Source organism: Megalopta genalis, chromosome 9, assembly GCF_051020955.1.
Source record: "Megalopta genalis isolate 19385.01 chromosome 9, iyMegGena1_principal, whole genome shotgun sequence".
Taxonomy (NCBI): domain Eukaryota; kingdom Metazoa; phylum Arthropoda; class Insecta; order Hymenoptera; family Halictidae; genus Megalopta; species Megalopta genalis.
The window spans coordinates 1,502,819-1,521,289 of record NC_135021.1 but is presented as its reverse complement, the minus strand read 5'-3'; positions in this window follow the sequence as shown (position 1 = coordinate 1,521,289).

Below are 18,471 nucleotides of genomic sequence, written 5' to 3'. Positions count from 1 at the left end.
GGATTCTTACCAAACGGGATTGCCTGGAACAAAAATTCAAAAGATGCTTAAAACTAAGATATATGTACATCGAACATTCCCATTTTTGTGAAAATTATCAAAATGACTGCTGTTTGTGTCTGACTTATCGAATTTGTACGAAAAATTTCTATGTTTTTTTTCTTCATAATTTCTAAAATTATTAGAAATTAGAAAGACACGGATCGTCAGTGTCTAATATATATATATATATATTATACTAAAGGCATCTGCAAAATTTCGAGGTAATCGGTTGATCTAATCTCGAGATATTTTGCACACCGTTTTTAAAAACATTGTTTTAAGAGAAACGTGTTTAAAGTTTCCGAACGTAATTTTTCATATGTTAACACTACGGCGCGCACGTGTACGTGAATCAGCTATAGGCTTCTTATTTATAAAAGCAATTTTTTTAAAAGGCTGGAATATTTTGTAGTTTATTTTTAACATTTCAAACGAACTGCTACGTTAGACAAGAAAAATTCGATTTTTTTTTTCAATTTCAAAGTGTTCAGGTCCCTTAATATATCTAACATTTCGTTTTGAAGATGATGCGACGAGGCAAAAGTTCAAATATGATGCGGCAAGGACAGAGGTCGAGGATGAGTCAAGGGTGAAATCAGTAATTTCAATGACAATAATAAAAATCGTCTGCACGTTTATTCATTATTAGAGGTCGTTTGCAGACCATTTGTAGGAAATGTAGAAATAGGGATTACATGTAGGGTTATGTCAAAGTTATGTCAATTATTAAATTAGCAATAGTATATATGTATGGGTAATAAAAACAAAAAACTTGATTAATTCATCAAATGTTTGTTGTAATATGTGCCTTTTCTGCAGAATCTCTTGCTATCCCTGCTGCCCGACAACGCATTCTCGTCTAGGCCTTGTAAACACAACACGTCAGAAATGTACCGTGTACACCTACAAAAACATATTTCAAGTGTCTTAAAGATGTTTCGAAACAGACGCCTTTAAATAATCTTGTTTCGGGCGTCGTTTCAACGTCTGGAATAAGATGTCTTAAAGAAGTCTATTTGAGCTCGTAAGACGTTTAGACTTGAAATGGACGTGTTAGACGCTAGGGAACCAGACCAATCGAAAATACACGTATAGAGCGCAAGTTAGTCGGACAGAGAGGATATGCGCTTATAGAGAACTGGACTGGCAAAGCGAGCTGTTCGCTCCCTGCCGAATTTCATATCTACAATTTTACGAATTGCTTGCTAGTTGCGTCTTTCCTCTGCAGTTTAGAAAAATGTAACACTGGGGTTCGCGTCGGTGAAGGTGGAAAAAAAGCGTTATTTTTCCCAATATATAAACTTTATTCAAACTCTATCTTAACTTATCGGTGGACGAATTAACAATTAAAATCTATTATTATAAACAAATATTTCGGTGAGACTACTCAAATAATCTTTAAAAAATTAACAAAAATAAATTATCCTGTTCTATATAACAAAATTAACATATTATTGTGGGAGAAAGCCCTTCCTTGTAGGTATCGTTAATAGCCTGTTCCATTTGCATCATCAAATCGCTTAGTTAACATCACGTGATTGCAATTCCCGTTATTAACATGATGGATCCTTTCAAACAGTGGAGAAGTCGATGATAAAATGATCGGAATATTTTCAAATTTGGCTAAAATTATCGCCATATCTCGAGCATTGTATGTATATAATTTCCTGTTCTTATTTTTGAAAGACGAATCATGCTCTTCATCGACAATAATTAACTTTATGTTTTTATAAGGTCAAAAAGGCTCAAGGAAGAAATAACTGTTTCCACTATTAAATGATTTCGATGAATTTCAGGTGTTTTCACAAGCAGAAAAATCAAGAGCGAGCTCGTGGATTATAAAATTAATTGCTCCTTTAACCAATTGTTTTGGCAAAGATTGCTACGGCCTGCATGTTTGCTGTGCTTCTTCAATTTCACGTTTTCGAACTACAAAAGGAATTACATTGGTTACTTGTACCACTTCTTCTATGTTCTTGCTATTTCTCGGGCTATCAAGATATTCTCTAGCTAACTCCTCTTTTATCTAGAAGATCCCAGAGAGCTTGTTGCTATTTTTACTACCTCCTTTGCTCTTACTCTGATTACTAGTACACTTACGGGTTTTTCTCTTAGGATCATTTTTTTTTGTGAACTATCCCAATCTTGTCTTTGGCCCGTTTCTACTAAGAAAGCAAAGGAGCTTTTTTAATTTTTTTTTACTTTTTTATATAGTATATTAAGTATCGCATTCGGCGAGCTATTTTTTATAAGATTATTTAAATAATCTGTTTTATTTCCTGCCTTATCAAAGCAAAGATCATGCAACTTTTCAAAAGTATGGCAAGTACCAAGTCCTCCTCCATATAAAATCTTAGATAAATCCTTTGGCATAAAAAGCTCTTTCTCAGCTAAGAAATGATTTAAAAATGATTCTTTATTAAAACAAGATTTATGGAAATTTCTTAAAATGGAAGTAGCATTATCTCCTGTCATGGATAATATGTTAGATAAATTGCATGGCTTAAAGCCTGCTTTATGGAAATCATTTAAAAGTTGTGTTTTGTTTCCATTCCCATCAAAACAGATATCATGAAAATCTTTTAAAGCAGAACAAATCTTAGTTGCTGCTCCATGCAATATTTTAGATAAATTTTTTGGTGTAAAACCTTTCTTCTCAATTAAGAAACGATTCAAATACTTTTTTGTTTCGTTTATAAAACAAAAATCATGAAATTCTTTTAAACTATTCGCTGCCGCACTCAATATACCACATAAATCGCACGGCCTAAAACCCACATTGTAAAAATCCTTTAAAAGCTGTGTTTCCTTTCTTTTCTTATTAAAAGAAATATTATGCAGTTGTTTCAAAGTAAAAGAAGCACGAGCTCCTGTTCCACATAGTATAGAGGATAAGTTACTTGGTCTAAAACCTGCGTTGTAGAAGTCCTCTAAAAGCTCTGTTCTTTGTCCTTTGCTATTAAAACAAACGCTGTGCAACTCTTGAAAAGCACCTTTAGCCTTGCCTCCTGCTCTACTTAATATGCTAGACAAGTTATGCAACGTAAAGTTACTTCCCTCATCACCGACCCCTTCAATAAAATGTTTCAAACGCTGTGTTTGATTTCCTCTTGCATCAAACCAAGAGTCATATAAATCTTTAAAAGCTTCTGCAGCGTTAGCTCCTGCACCATTCAAAATACTGGACATATTAGACAGATTTATCTTCTCGTTTTCTAAAGTTTTTATATATAGTCTTTTGTTTCCTTCCTCATCAAACCAAAGATCATATAAATTTGTAAAAGTTTCAGGAGCTTTAGCTCTTGCTCCATGTAAAATACTGGAAATATTAGATAGACGTATCCCTTCCTTTTCTAACGTTTTGAAATATTGTGTTTTACCTCCTTCTTCATTAAACCAAAGATCATATAAGCCTTTAAAAGCTTCTGCAGCATTAGCTCCTGCTACATTCAAAATACTGGAAATATTAGTTAGATTTATTCCTTCTTTCTCCAGAGTTTTTAAACATTGTGTTTTACTTCCTTCTTCATCAAACCAAAGGATATGTAAGTCTTTAAAGGCTTTTGCAGCGTTAGCTCCTGCTCCACTTAAAATACTAGAAATATTACTTAGATTTATCTCCTCTCTCTCTAAAGTTTCTAGATATTGTGTTTTACTTCCTTCTTCATCGAACAAAAGGTCGTATAGGTCTTTAAAGGCTTTTGCAGCGTTAGCTCCTGCTCCACTCAAAATACTGGAAATATTACTTTGATTTATCTCTTCTTTGTCTAGAGTTTTTAGATATTGTGTTTTACTTCCTTCTTCATCAAACCATAGGTCATATAGGTCTTTAAAGGCTTTTGCAGCGTTAGCTCCTGTCACATGCAAAATACTCGACATAGTAGCTAAATTTATTCTTTCCTTCTTTAGTACCTCCAGACATATTTTCCCTTCTCCCTTAATTAAGAAACTTAAAAATTGATAAAATGCAGATATTCCTTCTCTGCCAACTACACTTCTGGCAAATTTGATTTCTTCATCAATATTTTCTACAATTTCCTGATAACTAGACCTATTATATTTTATATCTCCCAACAAATTTTCCATTATTCCCTTAGTAATAGGGCCAAATTCATGAGATTCTAACCAACGTAACGCTATTTCATGTAATTCTTCGCAATTATATGGAACATTACCCTCATCTATCCCATTTCTAATAACACTGTTCAATGCTTCCTTGTCACACTGATTAACTGCAAATATTAGTCTATCTAAAAATTTCTCTTTTATTTCTTTTTCACCCTCGCCAGAAAGTCTTCCTTCTTCTTTTTCTTTCTGCCAAAAAGGTGGCAGCTTTAACAAATTTAAAAGCCTTGTCATTTCTTTTTGCGAAAATTGATAAAGACCATTCTCATTTATACAAAAACAATCGTTAAAAATCTTATATCCTTTTTTTTTAATATTTATGTTATTGAATTGTAAAGGATAGAAATTTTTAGATCGTTCATATTTGAATTTCTTTTCTTCTGTAAGATTTAGGTCTGCATTAGTATAGATGACAAAATATTTTATATTTTCATCCTTTTCTAATTTTTCAATGAAAAGAGCGAAGCACTTATTCACAGAAAATGTATTCTTTTTCTCCTGCCGTTTAGAAGGAAATAACTGATAATAACCAATACTATTATTTGCATTGTGAGGCTTTATACAAGTAATGCTATCTTTATAATTGATAGTGACGTCAACAGATATGCCATAGTTTCTTTCCTCAAAATTGATGAGAAACATGTTTTTACGCAAGAACATATTGTGTAAGAAGGACATTAATAAATTGGATCCATATGTAATTTCAGATATATAACTTCCAAGTTTTCCATCTTTTTCTGAAGCTATTAAATCACGTAACACAATTTTTTGTAATGCTACATAACCGTCGTGAACTTTACTATTTTTTCCCATTTCACTTTTGATAATGCTGTTCAATTCTTCTCTATTAGGTTGATTAACTGCAAATACTAATTTATCCAAAAATGCTTCTTTTATTTCTTTCCGGGAATATTTCCTATCTTTTATTACTGTCTGCATAGCGGACGAAAATTCTAATCGCTTTAAAAGTTCATCTCTTATTATTTTATCTCGCGCAAATTGATAAAAACCACGCCCTTGTAGATTATCATTTGTAAAGAAAAAGTCTCTTAATATGATATCACGTTCTTCCATGCTATCAAATTTAAACGGATAAAAGCTTTTAAATCGTCCCCTTTTTAATCTGTTTCCTTTCGCAAGATTCAAGCTTGAATTAGTATAGATAACAAGGTATTCTATATCATTTGATAAATCATCTGTCTTAGAGATTAGATGTTTAACAAAACTATTAAGGTAATTATTCATGGAGAAACTTCGATTTTCTTTAGTAAATAATCTGGCATAACTAATATTATTATCTGTATAATATTTGTCTACATTTTCAATTTTTAGATGGATAGACTTCTTCTCGTAGCAAAGAACAATGTTACTAAACTTATCAATATCAGACTTTTCAAACGCTAACGATAATGAAGGATATTTATGTTTATATATGGACTTCCTTAGTAAGCAAAGAATCGACAAGTCTAATTGATACATAAGTCCAATCAATTGATGAGGAATACGTTGATAAGCATTACTCAATCCATCCCGTCTAGATCCATCTTGTAAATCGTGCCCACTTTTTGGTACCTTACTATCTTTGTCCACCATTTTTCCTTCAATTTCAGGACTTCCGCATAGAACATTTTTCAACTTTAGATTTCTTACTTCTGGACCGGAACCCATATTTCCAATGTCTTCTGCAGTAAATTCAATGTGTGGAATATATTCACAAAGTTTTCATATCCTTCTTTTACAGCATTACCCAAACATGAGCCTTTCTTCGACTGATTAACTTGTTGCGCATATTGCTTGCAACTTTCCCGTAAAGACTTTATACTGAATCCTCTACTACCTGTAATCAGATCCTCAAAACAAAAAGAAAAAAAGAAAAAAAGAAAAAAAGAAAAAGAAAACAATCTACTTTACCCGCAGCAGCTCCTATCTAAAGTCTTCAGGCAATTTCTTTCTTAATGTTTCCAAAGGTTGATTAAGCTTCTCTTGTTTCTGTTTATCCTTTACATTTTTTATCTAACTAAAAATGAAAATCGTTTCTTTAATAACAAATCATTTTAGAGCAGCAGCATCAGATGATAGATCTGGTAATCCATTTAATCCAAACATATCAAATCTACTATATTAACCAGCAGCAAAAATGATTAAAGATTATAATTAAAGGCATTATTTTATGTCGGATAATATCACTTTAATTAGTATATACTTTCATATATTTTATCATTATCGTTTTAAATCAAAACAACTACCGTGAGAACTGTTTCTAGATCAAGATTTAGAAAGGTTTTAACTATTTGTATTATTCTGCCTCCGTTGCTCTCTCTCTCTCTCTCCCTCTCTCTCTCTCTCTCTCTCTCTCTCTCTTTCGATGATTAGAGGAGCTTGCCAGAGACAAATATTATCTGAAGCAGAACTACATACTAAAGGAGACGATAAAGATTATTCCAACGGCGAGGGAGAAAGAGTACTGAGAAATTTCTTTGAAATTCTTTTTAATCTCTTTGAAGTAGATTTGGATCTGAAAGTCTACCAAATGCTCAAAGAGAAGAACGAAACGAACCTGATTGCTGTAACAATGAAGTTTTTGCATAATAAGCTTAAGAAATTAATCAAAAAGATTTCCAAATATGATGATTTGTGTTGGGACAAAAGGTTGGACAGAAGAGCAGGTTGCAAGACCGAGATTGCAGAATCTAAAGCCTACGTCAATGTTAGAAAAATAATATACACTTCGAAAGTTTGATTTCTAAGGAGTTCCTGTGCTTAGAGGCAAATTGAAAGGTCGAACCTAGAAGCTATACGAAAAGACTCAAAAACTTATATGCGGAACCTATACATAAACAAGTATATCGCTCAGCAACGTTTACTGCAACAATTGTAGATATTTTCGTAAACCAACAAATAGTCTCACTGTTTATTTCGGAATTGTATCGCGAGTTCCTGAATCCAGTCAAATTAGAAGAATTTTTATACTCTTACAAATTTTCATAGATTTTACAAGATTGCAAATTTTCATTGTACAACTATCATAGGAGAAACATTATATGAAAACATTGAGAAATGCTAATAAAAACGATATAATTAACAAGTTGACATATGGTGGATTAACACGTAAAGATAAAGAAAAGCCTTTTTAGCTGACGAAAAAGACAAAAGAAGGGAAAGATATTGCCGTTATTACGAAACTCTCGTTACGAGAGTTTCCATCCACAGCAGCAAACCTTACCTGGATACTGAAATTACTATAGCTGAAGAAGAAAAAAGTGACAAAATAGTAAATCTAAATATTGTTTGGGTGCGTCGTATTCACACCCGATATTGCCACTCCGCGATATTAATTACCCTTCGGGTTGTAATGCTGAGTCCGCTGCGCGACAGAGTGGACCAATATTTTTGTCCGTTTGATTAGAACGGGACAAATATTTGGTTTAGAATGTGTCACTAAACAAGGATGAACTGAAACTGACGACTGCTTGAAGACTAAGGTGATGCTGACTATCGAGTGAAGACTGGCCTTTGCCTCGGGTTTGAGCTTATATACTGGTTCGTGGATCGAATACTGGAAATTGAGTGGACATTGATGCGATGGAAGGGGATGCGGAGATGACGTAGCACGCAGTACCGCAGGTAGCAAAAACCCTGGACGGCGACCGAAGCGATGCGTACTAGCCCGTCATAAAAAATGCTGCCTATGAAGGCGTACCTTGTTTAAAGGGTGTAAATGGTTTCATTGCCGGAAGGAAAGTTATGGCATCTACGACCCTAGAAACCTAACGGACGCTACCTTTTGTCAATGGCACCTCGCTTGTTGACGGACGGGCAACTCGCCTCGTTGAGTCGGAGTTTTCCCGTCAATAAATGTTTTTTCTTCTTTTGGGGAGGTGGAAGGAAAAGGGAATTCGTCCCAGAGAAAGCTGAGCCGATGCGGCCCGAAATTCCGTGGAAGGACGGAACAAATATTACAGGTACAGAGCTTCGAGCAGGAGGCAGAGCTGGAGGCAGCTATTGCCGGCCATATAACTACATCATTTGTTTGGACAAAGATAAAAGAATACCTATCTCACTCTAACCCAGGATCGAACAAAGAAGCTCATAATCCTGTCCTTGTATACAATTTTTCTATTAATTTTTAAATTCCTACTAAATTCCTCACCTATACATTTCTACCTTTTTGCCACAACCTGCATTTTTCTTATGTATCTACGCGAAATTAAGAAACTCTTATTGTTATATTTTCTGAACGAATTAAAACATGGATACATTAATTAAGCTTGTACCCATGTATCTCGGACCAGTGCTCTCGTGACCCTGTGCATTAAGAAGTACATGGGTTAATACACGGATATATTAACTATACGTGCATACGTGCATTTAGGGTCCGGTTAAATAGGTAATGTTCATAGTTCCCATTTTTTCACATAAGAGCATTTTCTCTAGAGACATAGTTCTATTCATTATTTCACTAGGATTATAGGGGGTCTTAAGGGTATTAAAAATTCCCACATCTCTAATTTTTCTATCCTCGTCAAGATTTGGAAAAACAGAAGGTAATTTCTGAATTGTTTCAATTAATTTACCTATACCATTTTTATTACCAACTTTTAACATATTGCTTTGCTCTAAAAGGGGTACTTTGACGCGATCAAAAATTAATTATACTTTAAAACAACAACAGAAAACAAATAAATACTTGAATGATATATAAGATTTTATGGTTTATTTTACGATGCTATGAACTATAAAATAACAGTGTTAATTTTGTTTCAAATGCTGTTTATTTAGGTTTTAACCGCTATCTTTCTGTATTCCTCTTTTTTAAAGATTGCTCGACGGTGTGCAGAATTCTTACCAAACGGGATTGCCTGGAACAAAAATTCAAAAGATGCTTAAAACTAAGATATATGTACATCGAACATTCCCATTTTTGTGAAAATTATCAAAATGACTGCTGTTTGTGTCTGACTTATCGAATTTGTACGAAAAATTTCTATGTTTTTTTTCTTCATAATTTCTAAAATTATTAGAAATTAGAAAGACACGGATCGTCAGTGTCTAATATATATATATTATACTAAAGGCATCTGCAAAATTTCGAGGTAATCGGTTGATCTAATCTCGAGATATTTTGCACACCGTTTTTAAAAACATTGTTTTAAGAGAAACGTGTTTAAAGTTTCCGAACGTAATTTTTCATATGTTAACACTACGGCGCGCACGTGTACGTGAATCAGCTATAGGCTTCTTATTTATAAAAGCAATTTTTTTAAAAGGCTGGAATATTTTGTAGTTTATTTTTAACATTTCAAACGAACTGCTACGTTAGACAAGAAAAATTCGATTTTTTTTTTCAATTTCAAAGTGTTCAGGTCCCTTAATATATCTAACATTTCGTTTTGAAGATGATGCGACGAGGCAAAAGTTCAAATATGATGCGGCAAGGACAGAGGTCGAGGATGAGTCAAGGGTGAAATCAGTAATTTCAATGACAATAATAAAAATCGTCTGCACGTTTATTCATTATTAGAGGTCGTTTGCAGACCATTTGTAGGAAATGTAGAAATAGGGATTACATGTAGGGTTATGTCAAAGTTATGTCAATTATTAAATTAGCAATAGTATATATGTATGGGTAATAAAAACAAAAAACTTGATTAATTCATCAAATGTTTGTTGTAATATGTGCCTTTTCTGCAGAATCTCTTGCTATCCCTGCTGCCCGACAACGCATTCTCGTCTAGGCCTTGTAAACACAACACGTCAGAAATGTACCGTGTACACCTACAAAAACATATTTCAAGTGTCTTAAAGATGTTTCGAAACAGACGCCTTTAAATAATCTTGTTTCGGGCGTCGTTTCAACGTCTGGAATAAGATGTCTTAAAGAAGTCTATTTGAGCTCGTAAGACGTTTAGACTTGAAATGGACGTGTTAGACGCTAGGGAACCAGACCAATCGAAAATACACGTATAGAGCGCAAGTTAGTCGGACAGAGAGGATATGCGCTTATAGAGAACTGGACTGGCAAAGCGAGCTGTTCGCTCCCTGCCGAATTTCATATCTACAATTTTACGAATTGCTTGCTAGTTGCGTCTTTCCTCTGCAGTTTAGAAAAATGTAACACTGGGGTTCGCGTCGGTGAAGGTGGAAAAAAAGCGTTATTTTTCCCAATATATAAACTTTATTCAAACTCTATCTTAACTTATCGGTGGACGAATTAACAATTAAAATCTATTATTATAAACAAATATTTCGGTGAGACTACTCAAATAATCTTTAAAAAATTAACAAAAATAAATTATCCTGTTCTATATAACAAAATTAACATATTATTGTGGGAGAAAGCCCTTCCTTGTAGGTATCGTTAATAGCCTGTTCCATTTGCATCATCAAATCGCTTAGTTAACATCACGTGATTGCAATTCCCGTTATTAACATGATGGATCCTTTCAAACAGTGGAGAAGTCGATGATAAAATGATCGGAATATTTTCAAATTTGGCTAAAATTATCGCCATATCTCGAGCATTGTATGTATATAATTTCCTGTTCTTATTTTTGAAAGACGAATCATGCTCTTCATCGACAATAATTAACTTTATGTTTTTATAAGGTCAAAAAGGCTCAAGGAAGAAATAACTGTTTCCACTATTAAATGATTTCGATGAATTTCAGGTGTTTTCACAAGCAGAAAAATCAAGAGCGAGCTCGTGGATTATAAAATTAATTGCTCCTTTAACCAATTGTTTTGGCAAAGATTGCTACGGCCTGCATGTTTGCTGTGCTTCTTCAATTTCACGTTTTCGAACTACAAAAGGAATTACATTGGTTACTTGTACCACTTCTTCTATGTTCTTGCTATTTCTCGGGCTATCAAGATATTCTCTAGCTAACTCCTCTTTTATCTAGAAGATCCCAGAGAGCTTGTTGCTATTTTTACTACCTCCTTTGCTCTTACTCTGATTACTAGTACACTTACGGGTTTTTCTCTTAGGATCATTTTTTTTTGTGAACTATCCCAATCTTGTCTTTGGCCCGTTTCTACTAAGAAAGCAAAGGAGCTTTTTTAATTTTTTTTTACTTTTTTATATAGTATATTAAGTATCGCATTCGGCGAGCTATTTTTTATAAGATTATTTAAATAATCTGTTTTATTTCCTGCCTTATCAAAGCAAAGATCATGCAACTTTTCAAAAGTATGGCAAGTACCAAGTCCTCCTCCATATAAAATCTTAGATAAATCCTTTGGCATAAAAAGCTCTTTCTCAGCTAAGAAATGATTTAAAAATGATTCTTTATTAAAACAAGATTTATGGAAATTTCTTAAAATGGAAGTAGCATTATCTCCTGTCATGGATAATATGTTAGATAAATTGCATGGCTTAAAGCCTGCTTTATGGAAATCATTTAAAAGTTGTGTTTTGTTTCCATTCCCATCAAAACAGATATCATGAAAATCTTTTAAAGCAGAACAAATCTTAGTTGCTGCTCCATGCAATATTTTAGATAAATTTTTTGGTGTAAAACCTTTCTTCTCAATTAAGAAACGATTCAAATACTTTTTTGTTTCGTTTATAAAACAAAAATCATGAAATTCTTTTAAACTATTCGCTGCCGCACTCAATATACCACATAAATCGCACGGCCTAAAACCCACATTGTAAAAATCCTTTAAAAGCTGTGTTTCCTTTCTTTTCTTATTAAAAGAAATATTATGCAGTTGTTTCAAAGTAAAAGAAGCACGAGCTCCTGTTCCACATAGTATAGAGGATAAGTTACTTGGTCTAAAACCTGCGTTGTAGAAGTCCTCTAAAAGCTCTGTTCTTTGTCCTTTGCTATTAAAACAAACGCTGTGCAACTCTTGAAAAGCACCTTTAGCCTTGCCTCCTGCTCTACTTAATATGCTAGACAAGTTATGCAACGTAAAGTTACTTCCCTCATCACCGACCCCTTCAATAAAATGTTTCAAACGCTGTGTTTGATTTCCTCTTGCATCAAACCAAGAGTCATATAAATCTTTAAAAGCTTCTGCAGCGTTAGCTCCTGCACCATTCAAAATACTGGACATATTAGACAGATTTATCTTCTCGTTTTCTAAAGTTTTTATATATAGTCTTTTGTTTCCTTCCTCATCAAACCAAAGATCATATAAATTTGTAAAAGTTTCAGGAGCTTTAGCTCTTGCTCCATGTAAAATACTGGAAATATTAGATAGACGTATCCCTTCCTTTTCTAACGTTTTGAAATATTGTGTTTTACCTCCTTCTTCATTAAACCAAAGATCATATAAGCCTTTAAAAGCTTTTGCAGCATTAGCTCCTGCTACATTCAAAATACTGGAAATATTAGTTAGATTTATTCCTTCTTTCTCCAGAGTTTTTAAACATTGTGTTTTACTTCCTTCTTCATCAAACCAAAGGATATGTAAGTCTTTAAAGGCTTTTGCAGCGTTAGCTCCTGCTCCACTTAAAATACTAGAAATATTACTTAGATTTATCTCCTCTCTCTCTAAAGTTTCTAGATATTGTGTTTTACTTCCTTCTTCATCGAACAAAAGGTCGTATAGGTCTTTAAAGGCTTTTGCAGCGTTAGCTCCTGCTCCACTCAAAATACTGGAAATATTACTTTGATTTATCTCTTCTTTGTCTAGAGTTTTTAGATATTGTGTTTTACTTCCTTCTTCATCAAACCATAGGTCATATAGGTCTTTAAAGGCTTTTGCAGCGTTAGCTCCTGTCACATGCAAAATACTCGACATAGTAGCTAAATTTATTCTTTCCTTCTTTAGTACCTCCAGACATATTTTCCCTTCTCCCTTAATTAAGAAACTTAAAAATTGATAAAATGCAGATATTCCTTCTCTGCCAACTACACTTCTGGCAAATTTGATTTCTTCATCAATATTTTCTACAATTTCCTGATAACTAGACCTATTATATTTTATATCTCCCAACAAATTTTCCATTATTCCCTTAGTAATAGGGCCAAATTCATGAGATTCTAACCAACGTAACGCTATTTCATGTAATTCTTCGCAATTATATGGAACATTACCCTCATCTATCCCATTTCTAATAACACTGTTCAATGCTTCCTTGTCACACTGATTAACTGCAAATATTAGTCTATCTAAAAATTTCTCTTTTATTTCTTTTTCACCCTCGCCAGAAAGTCTTCCTTCTTCTTTTTCTTTCTGCCAAAAAGGTGGCAGCTTTAACAAATTTAAAAGCCTTGTCATTTCTTTTTGCGAAAATTGATAAAGACCATTCTCATTTATACAAAAACAATCGTTAAAAATCTTATATCCTTTTTTTTTAATATTTATGTTATTGAATTGTAAAGGATAGAAATTTTTAGATCGTTCATATTTGAATTTCTTTTCTTCTGTAAGATTTAGGTCTGCATTAGTATAGATGACAAAATATTTTATATTTTCATCCTTTTCTAATTTTTCAATGAAAAGAGCGAAGCACTTATTCACAGAAAATGTATTCTTTTTCTCCTGCCGTTTAGAAGGAAATAACTGATAATAACCAATACTATTATTTGCATTGTGAGGCTTTATACAAGTAATGCTATCTTTATAATTGATAGTGACGTCAACAGATATGCCATAGTTTCTTTCCTCAAAATTGATGAGAAACATGTTTTTACGCAAGAACATATTGTGTAAGAAGGACATTAATAAATTGGATCCATATGTAATTTCAGATATATAACTTCCAAGTTTTCCATCTTTTTCTGAAGCTATTAAATCACGTAACACAATTTTTTGTAATGCTACATAACCGTCGTGAACTTTACTATTTTTTCCCATTTCACTTTTGATAATGCTGTTCAATTCTTCTCTATTAGGTTGATTAACTGCAAATACTAATTTATCCAAAAATGCTTCTTTTATTTCTTTCCGGGAATATTTCCTATCTTTTATTACTGTCTGCATAGCGGACGAAAATTCTAATCGCTTTAAAAGTTCATCTCTTATTATTTTATCTCGCGCAAATTGATAAAAACCACGCCCTTGTAGATTATCATTTGTAAAGAAAAAGTCTCTTAATATGATATCACGTTCTTCCATGCTATCAAATTTAAACGGATAAAAGTTTTTAAATCGTCCCCTTTTTAATCTGTTTCCTTTCGCAAGATTCAAGCTTGAATTAGTATAGATAACAAGGTATTCTATATCATTTGATAAATCATCTGTCTTAGAGATTAGATGTTTAACAAAACTATTAAGGTAATTATTCATGGAGAAACTTCGATTTTCTTTAGTAAATAATCTGGCATAACTAATATTATTATCTGTATAATATTTGTCTACATTTTCAATTTTTAGATGGATAGACTTCTTCTCGTAGCAAAGAACAATGTTACTAAACTTATCAATATCAGACTTTTCAAACGCTAACGATAATGAAGGATATTTATGTTTATATATGGACTTCCTTAGTAAGCAAAGAATCGACAAGTCTAATTGATACATAAGTCCAATCAATTGATGAGGAATACGTTGATAAGCATTACTCAATCCATCCCGTCTAGATCCATCTTGTAAATCGTGCCCACTTTTTGGTACCTTACTATCTTTGTCCACCATTTTTCCTTCAATTTCAGGACTTCCGCATAGAACATTTTTCAACTTTAGATTTCTTACTTCTGGACCGGAACCCATATTTCCAATGTCTTCTGCAGTAAATTCAATGTGTGGAATATATTCACAAAGTTTTCATATCCTTCTTTTACAGCATTACCCAAACATGAGCCTTTCTTCGACTGATTAACTTGTTGCGCATATTGCTTGCAACTTTCCCGTAAAGACTTTATACTGAATCCTCTACTACCTGTAATCAGATCCTCAAAACAAAAAGAAAAAAAGAAAAAAAGAAAAAAAGAAAAAAAGAAAAAGAAAACAATCTACTTTACCCGCAGCAGCTCCTATCTAAAGTCTTCAGGCAATTTCTTTCTTAATGTTTCCAAAGGTTGATTAAGCTTCTCTTGTTTCTGTTTATCCTTTACATTTTTTATCTAACTAAAAATGAAAATCGTTTCTTTAATAACAAATCATTTTAGAGCAGCAGCATCAGATGATAGATCTGGTAATCCATTTAATCCAAACATATCAAATCTACTATATTAACCAGCAGCAAAAATGATTAAAGATTATAATTAAAGGCATTATTTTATGTCGGATAATATCACTTTAATTAGTATATACTTTCATATATTTTATCATTATCGTTTTAAATCAAAACAACTACCGTGAGAACTGTTTCTAGATCAAGATTTAGAAAGGTTTTAACTATTTGTATTATTCTGCCTCCGTTGCTCTCTCTCTCTCTCTCCCTCTCTCTCTCTCTCTCTCTCTCTCTTTCGATGATTAGAGGAGCTTGCCAGAGACAAATATTATCTGAAGCAGAACTACATACTAAAGGAGACGATAAAGATTATTCCAACGGCGAGGGAGAAAGAGTACTGAGAAATTTCTTTGAAATTCTTTTTAATCTCTTTGAAGTAGATTTGGATCTGAAAGTCTACCAAATGCTCAAAGAGAAGAACGAAACGAACCTGATTGCTGTAACAATGAAGTTTTTGCATAATAAGCTTAAGAAATTAATCAAAAAGATTTCCAAATATGATGATTTGTGTTGGGACAAAAGGTTGGACAGAAGAGCAGGTTGCAAGACCGAGATTGCAGAATCTAAAGCCTACGTCAATGTTAGAAAAATAATATACACTTCGAAAGTTTGATTTCTAAGGAGTTCCTGTGCTTAGAGGCAAATTGAAAGGTCGAACCTAGAAGCTATACGAAAAGACTCAAAAACTTATATGCGGAACCTATACATAAACAAGTATATCGCTCAGCAACGTTTACTGCAACAATTGTAGATATTTTCGTAAACCAACAAATAGTCTCACTGTTTATTTCGGAATTGTATCGCGAGTTCCTGAATCCAGTCAAATTAGAAGAATTTTTATACTCTTACAAATTTTCATAGATTTTACAAGATTGCAAATTTTCATTGTACAACTATCATAGGAGAAACATTATATGAAAACATTGAGAAATGCTAATAAAAACGATATAATTAACAAGTTGACATATGGTGGATTAACACGTAAAGATAAAGAAAAGCCTTTTTAGCTGACGAAAAAGACAAAAGAAGGGAAAGATATTGCCGTTATTACGAAACTCTCGTTACGAGAGTTTCCATCCACAGCAGCAAACCTTACCTGGATACTGAAATTACTATAGCTGAAGAAGAAAAAAGTGACAATATTATATTGCCACTCCGCGATATTAATTACCCTTCGGGTTGTAATGCTGAGTCCGCTGCGCGACAGAGTGGACCAATATTTTTGTCCGTTTGATTAGAACGGGACAAATATTTGGTTTAGAATGTGTCACTAAACAAGGATGAACTGAAACTGACGACTGCTTGAAGACTAAGGTGATGCTGACTATCGAGTGAAGACTGGCCTTTGCCTCGGGTTTGAGCTTATATACTGGTTCGTGGATCGAATACTGGAAATTGAGTGGACATTGATGCGATGGAAGGGGATGCGGAGATGACGTAGCACGCAGTACCGCAGGTAGCAAAAACCCTGGACGGCGACCGAAGCGATGCGTACTAGCCCGTCATAAAAAATGCTGCCTATGAAGGCGTACCTTGTTTAAAGGGTGTAAATGGTTTCATTGCCGGAAGGAAAGTTATGGCATCTACGACCCTAGAAACCTAACGGACGCTACCTTTTGTCAATGGCACCTCGCTTGTTGACGGACGGGCAACTCGCCTCGTTGAGTCGGAGTTTTCCCGTCAATAAATGTTTTTTCTTCTTTTGGGGAGGTGGAAGGAAAAGGGAATTCGTCCCAGAGAAAGCTGAGCCGATGCGGCCCGAAATTCCGTGGAAGGACGGAACAAATATTACAGGTACAGAGCTTCGAGCAGGAGGCAGAGCTGGAGGCAGCTATTGCCGGCCATATAACTACATCATTTGTTTGGACAAAGATAAAAGAATACCTATCTCACTCTAACCCAGGATCGAACAAAGAAGCTCATAATCCTGTCCTTGTATACAATTTTTCTATTAATTTTTAAATTCCTACTAAATTCCTCACCTATACATTTCTACCTTTTTGCCACAACCTGCATTTTTCTTATGTATCTACGCGAAATTAAGAAACTCTTATTGTTATATTTTCTGAACGAATTAAAACATGGATACATTAATTAAGCTTGTACCCATGTATCTCGGACCAGTGCTCTCGTGACCCTGTGCATTAAGAAGTACATGGGTTAATACACGGATATATTAACTATACGTGCATACGTGCATTTAGGGTCCGGTTAAATAGGTAATGTTCATAGTTCCCATTTTTTCACATAAGAGCATTTTCTCTAGAGACATAGTTCTATTCATTATTTCACTAGGATTATAGGGGGTCTTAAGGGTATTAAAAATTCCCACATCTCTAATTTTTCTATCCTCGTCAAGATTTGGAAAAACAGAAGGTAATTTCTGAATTGTTTCAATTAATTTACCTATACCATTTTTATTACCAACTTTTAACATATTGCTTTGCTCTAAAAGGGGTACTTTGACGCGATCAAAAATTAATTATACTTTAAAACAACAACAGAAAACAAATAAATACTTGAATGATATATAAGATTTTATGGTTTATTTTACGATGCTATGAACTATAAAATAACAGTGTTAATTTTGTTTCAAATGCTGTTTATTTAGGTTTTAACCGCTATCTTTCTGTATTCCTCTTTTTTAAAGATTGCTCGACGGTGTGCAGGATTCTTACCAAACGGGATTGCCTGGAACAAAAATTCAAAAGATGCTTAAAACTAAGATATATGTACATCGAACATTCCCATTTTTGTGAAAATTATCAAAATGACTGCTGTTTGTGTCTGACTTATCGAATTTGTACGAAAAATTTCTATGTTTTTTTTCTTCATAATTTCTAAAATTATTAGAAATTAGAAAGACACGGATCGTCAGTGTCTAATATATATATATTATACTAAAGGCATCTGCAAAATTTCGAGGTAATCGGTTGATCTAATCTCGAGATATTTTGCACACCGTTTTTAAAAACATTGTTTTAAGAGAAACGTGTTTAAAGTTTCCGAACGTAATTTTTCATATGTTAACACTACGGCGCGCACGTGTACGTGAATCAGCTATAGGCTTCTTATTTATAAAAGCAATTTTTTTAAAAGGCTGGAATATTTTGTAGTTTATTTTTAACATTTCAAACGAACTGCTACGTTAGACAAGAAAAATTCGATTTTTTTTT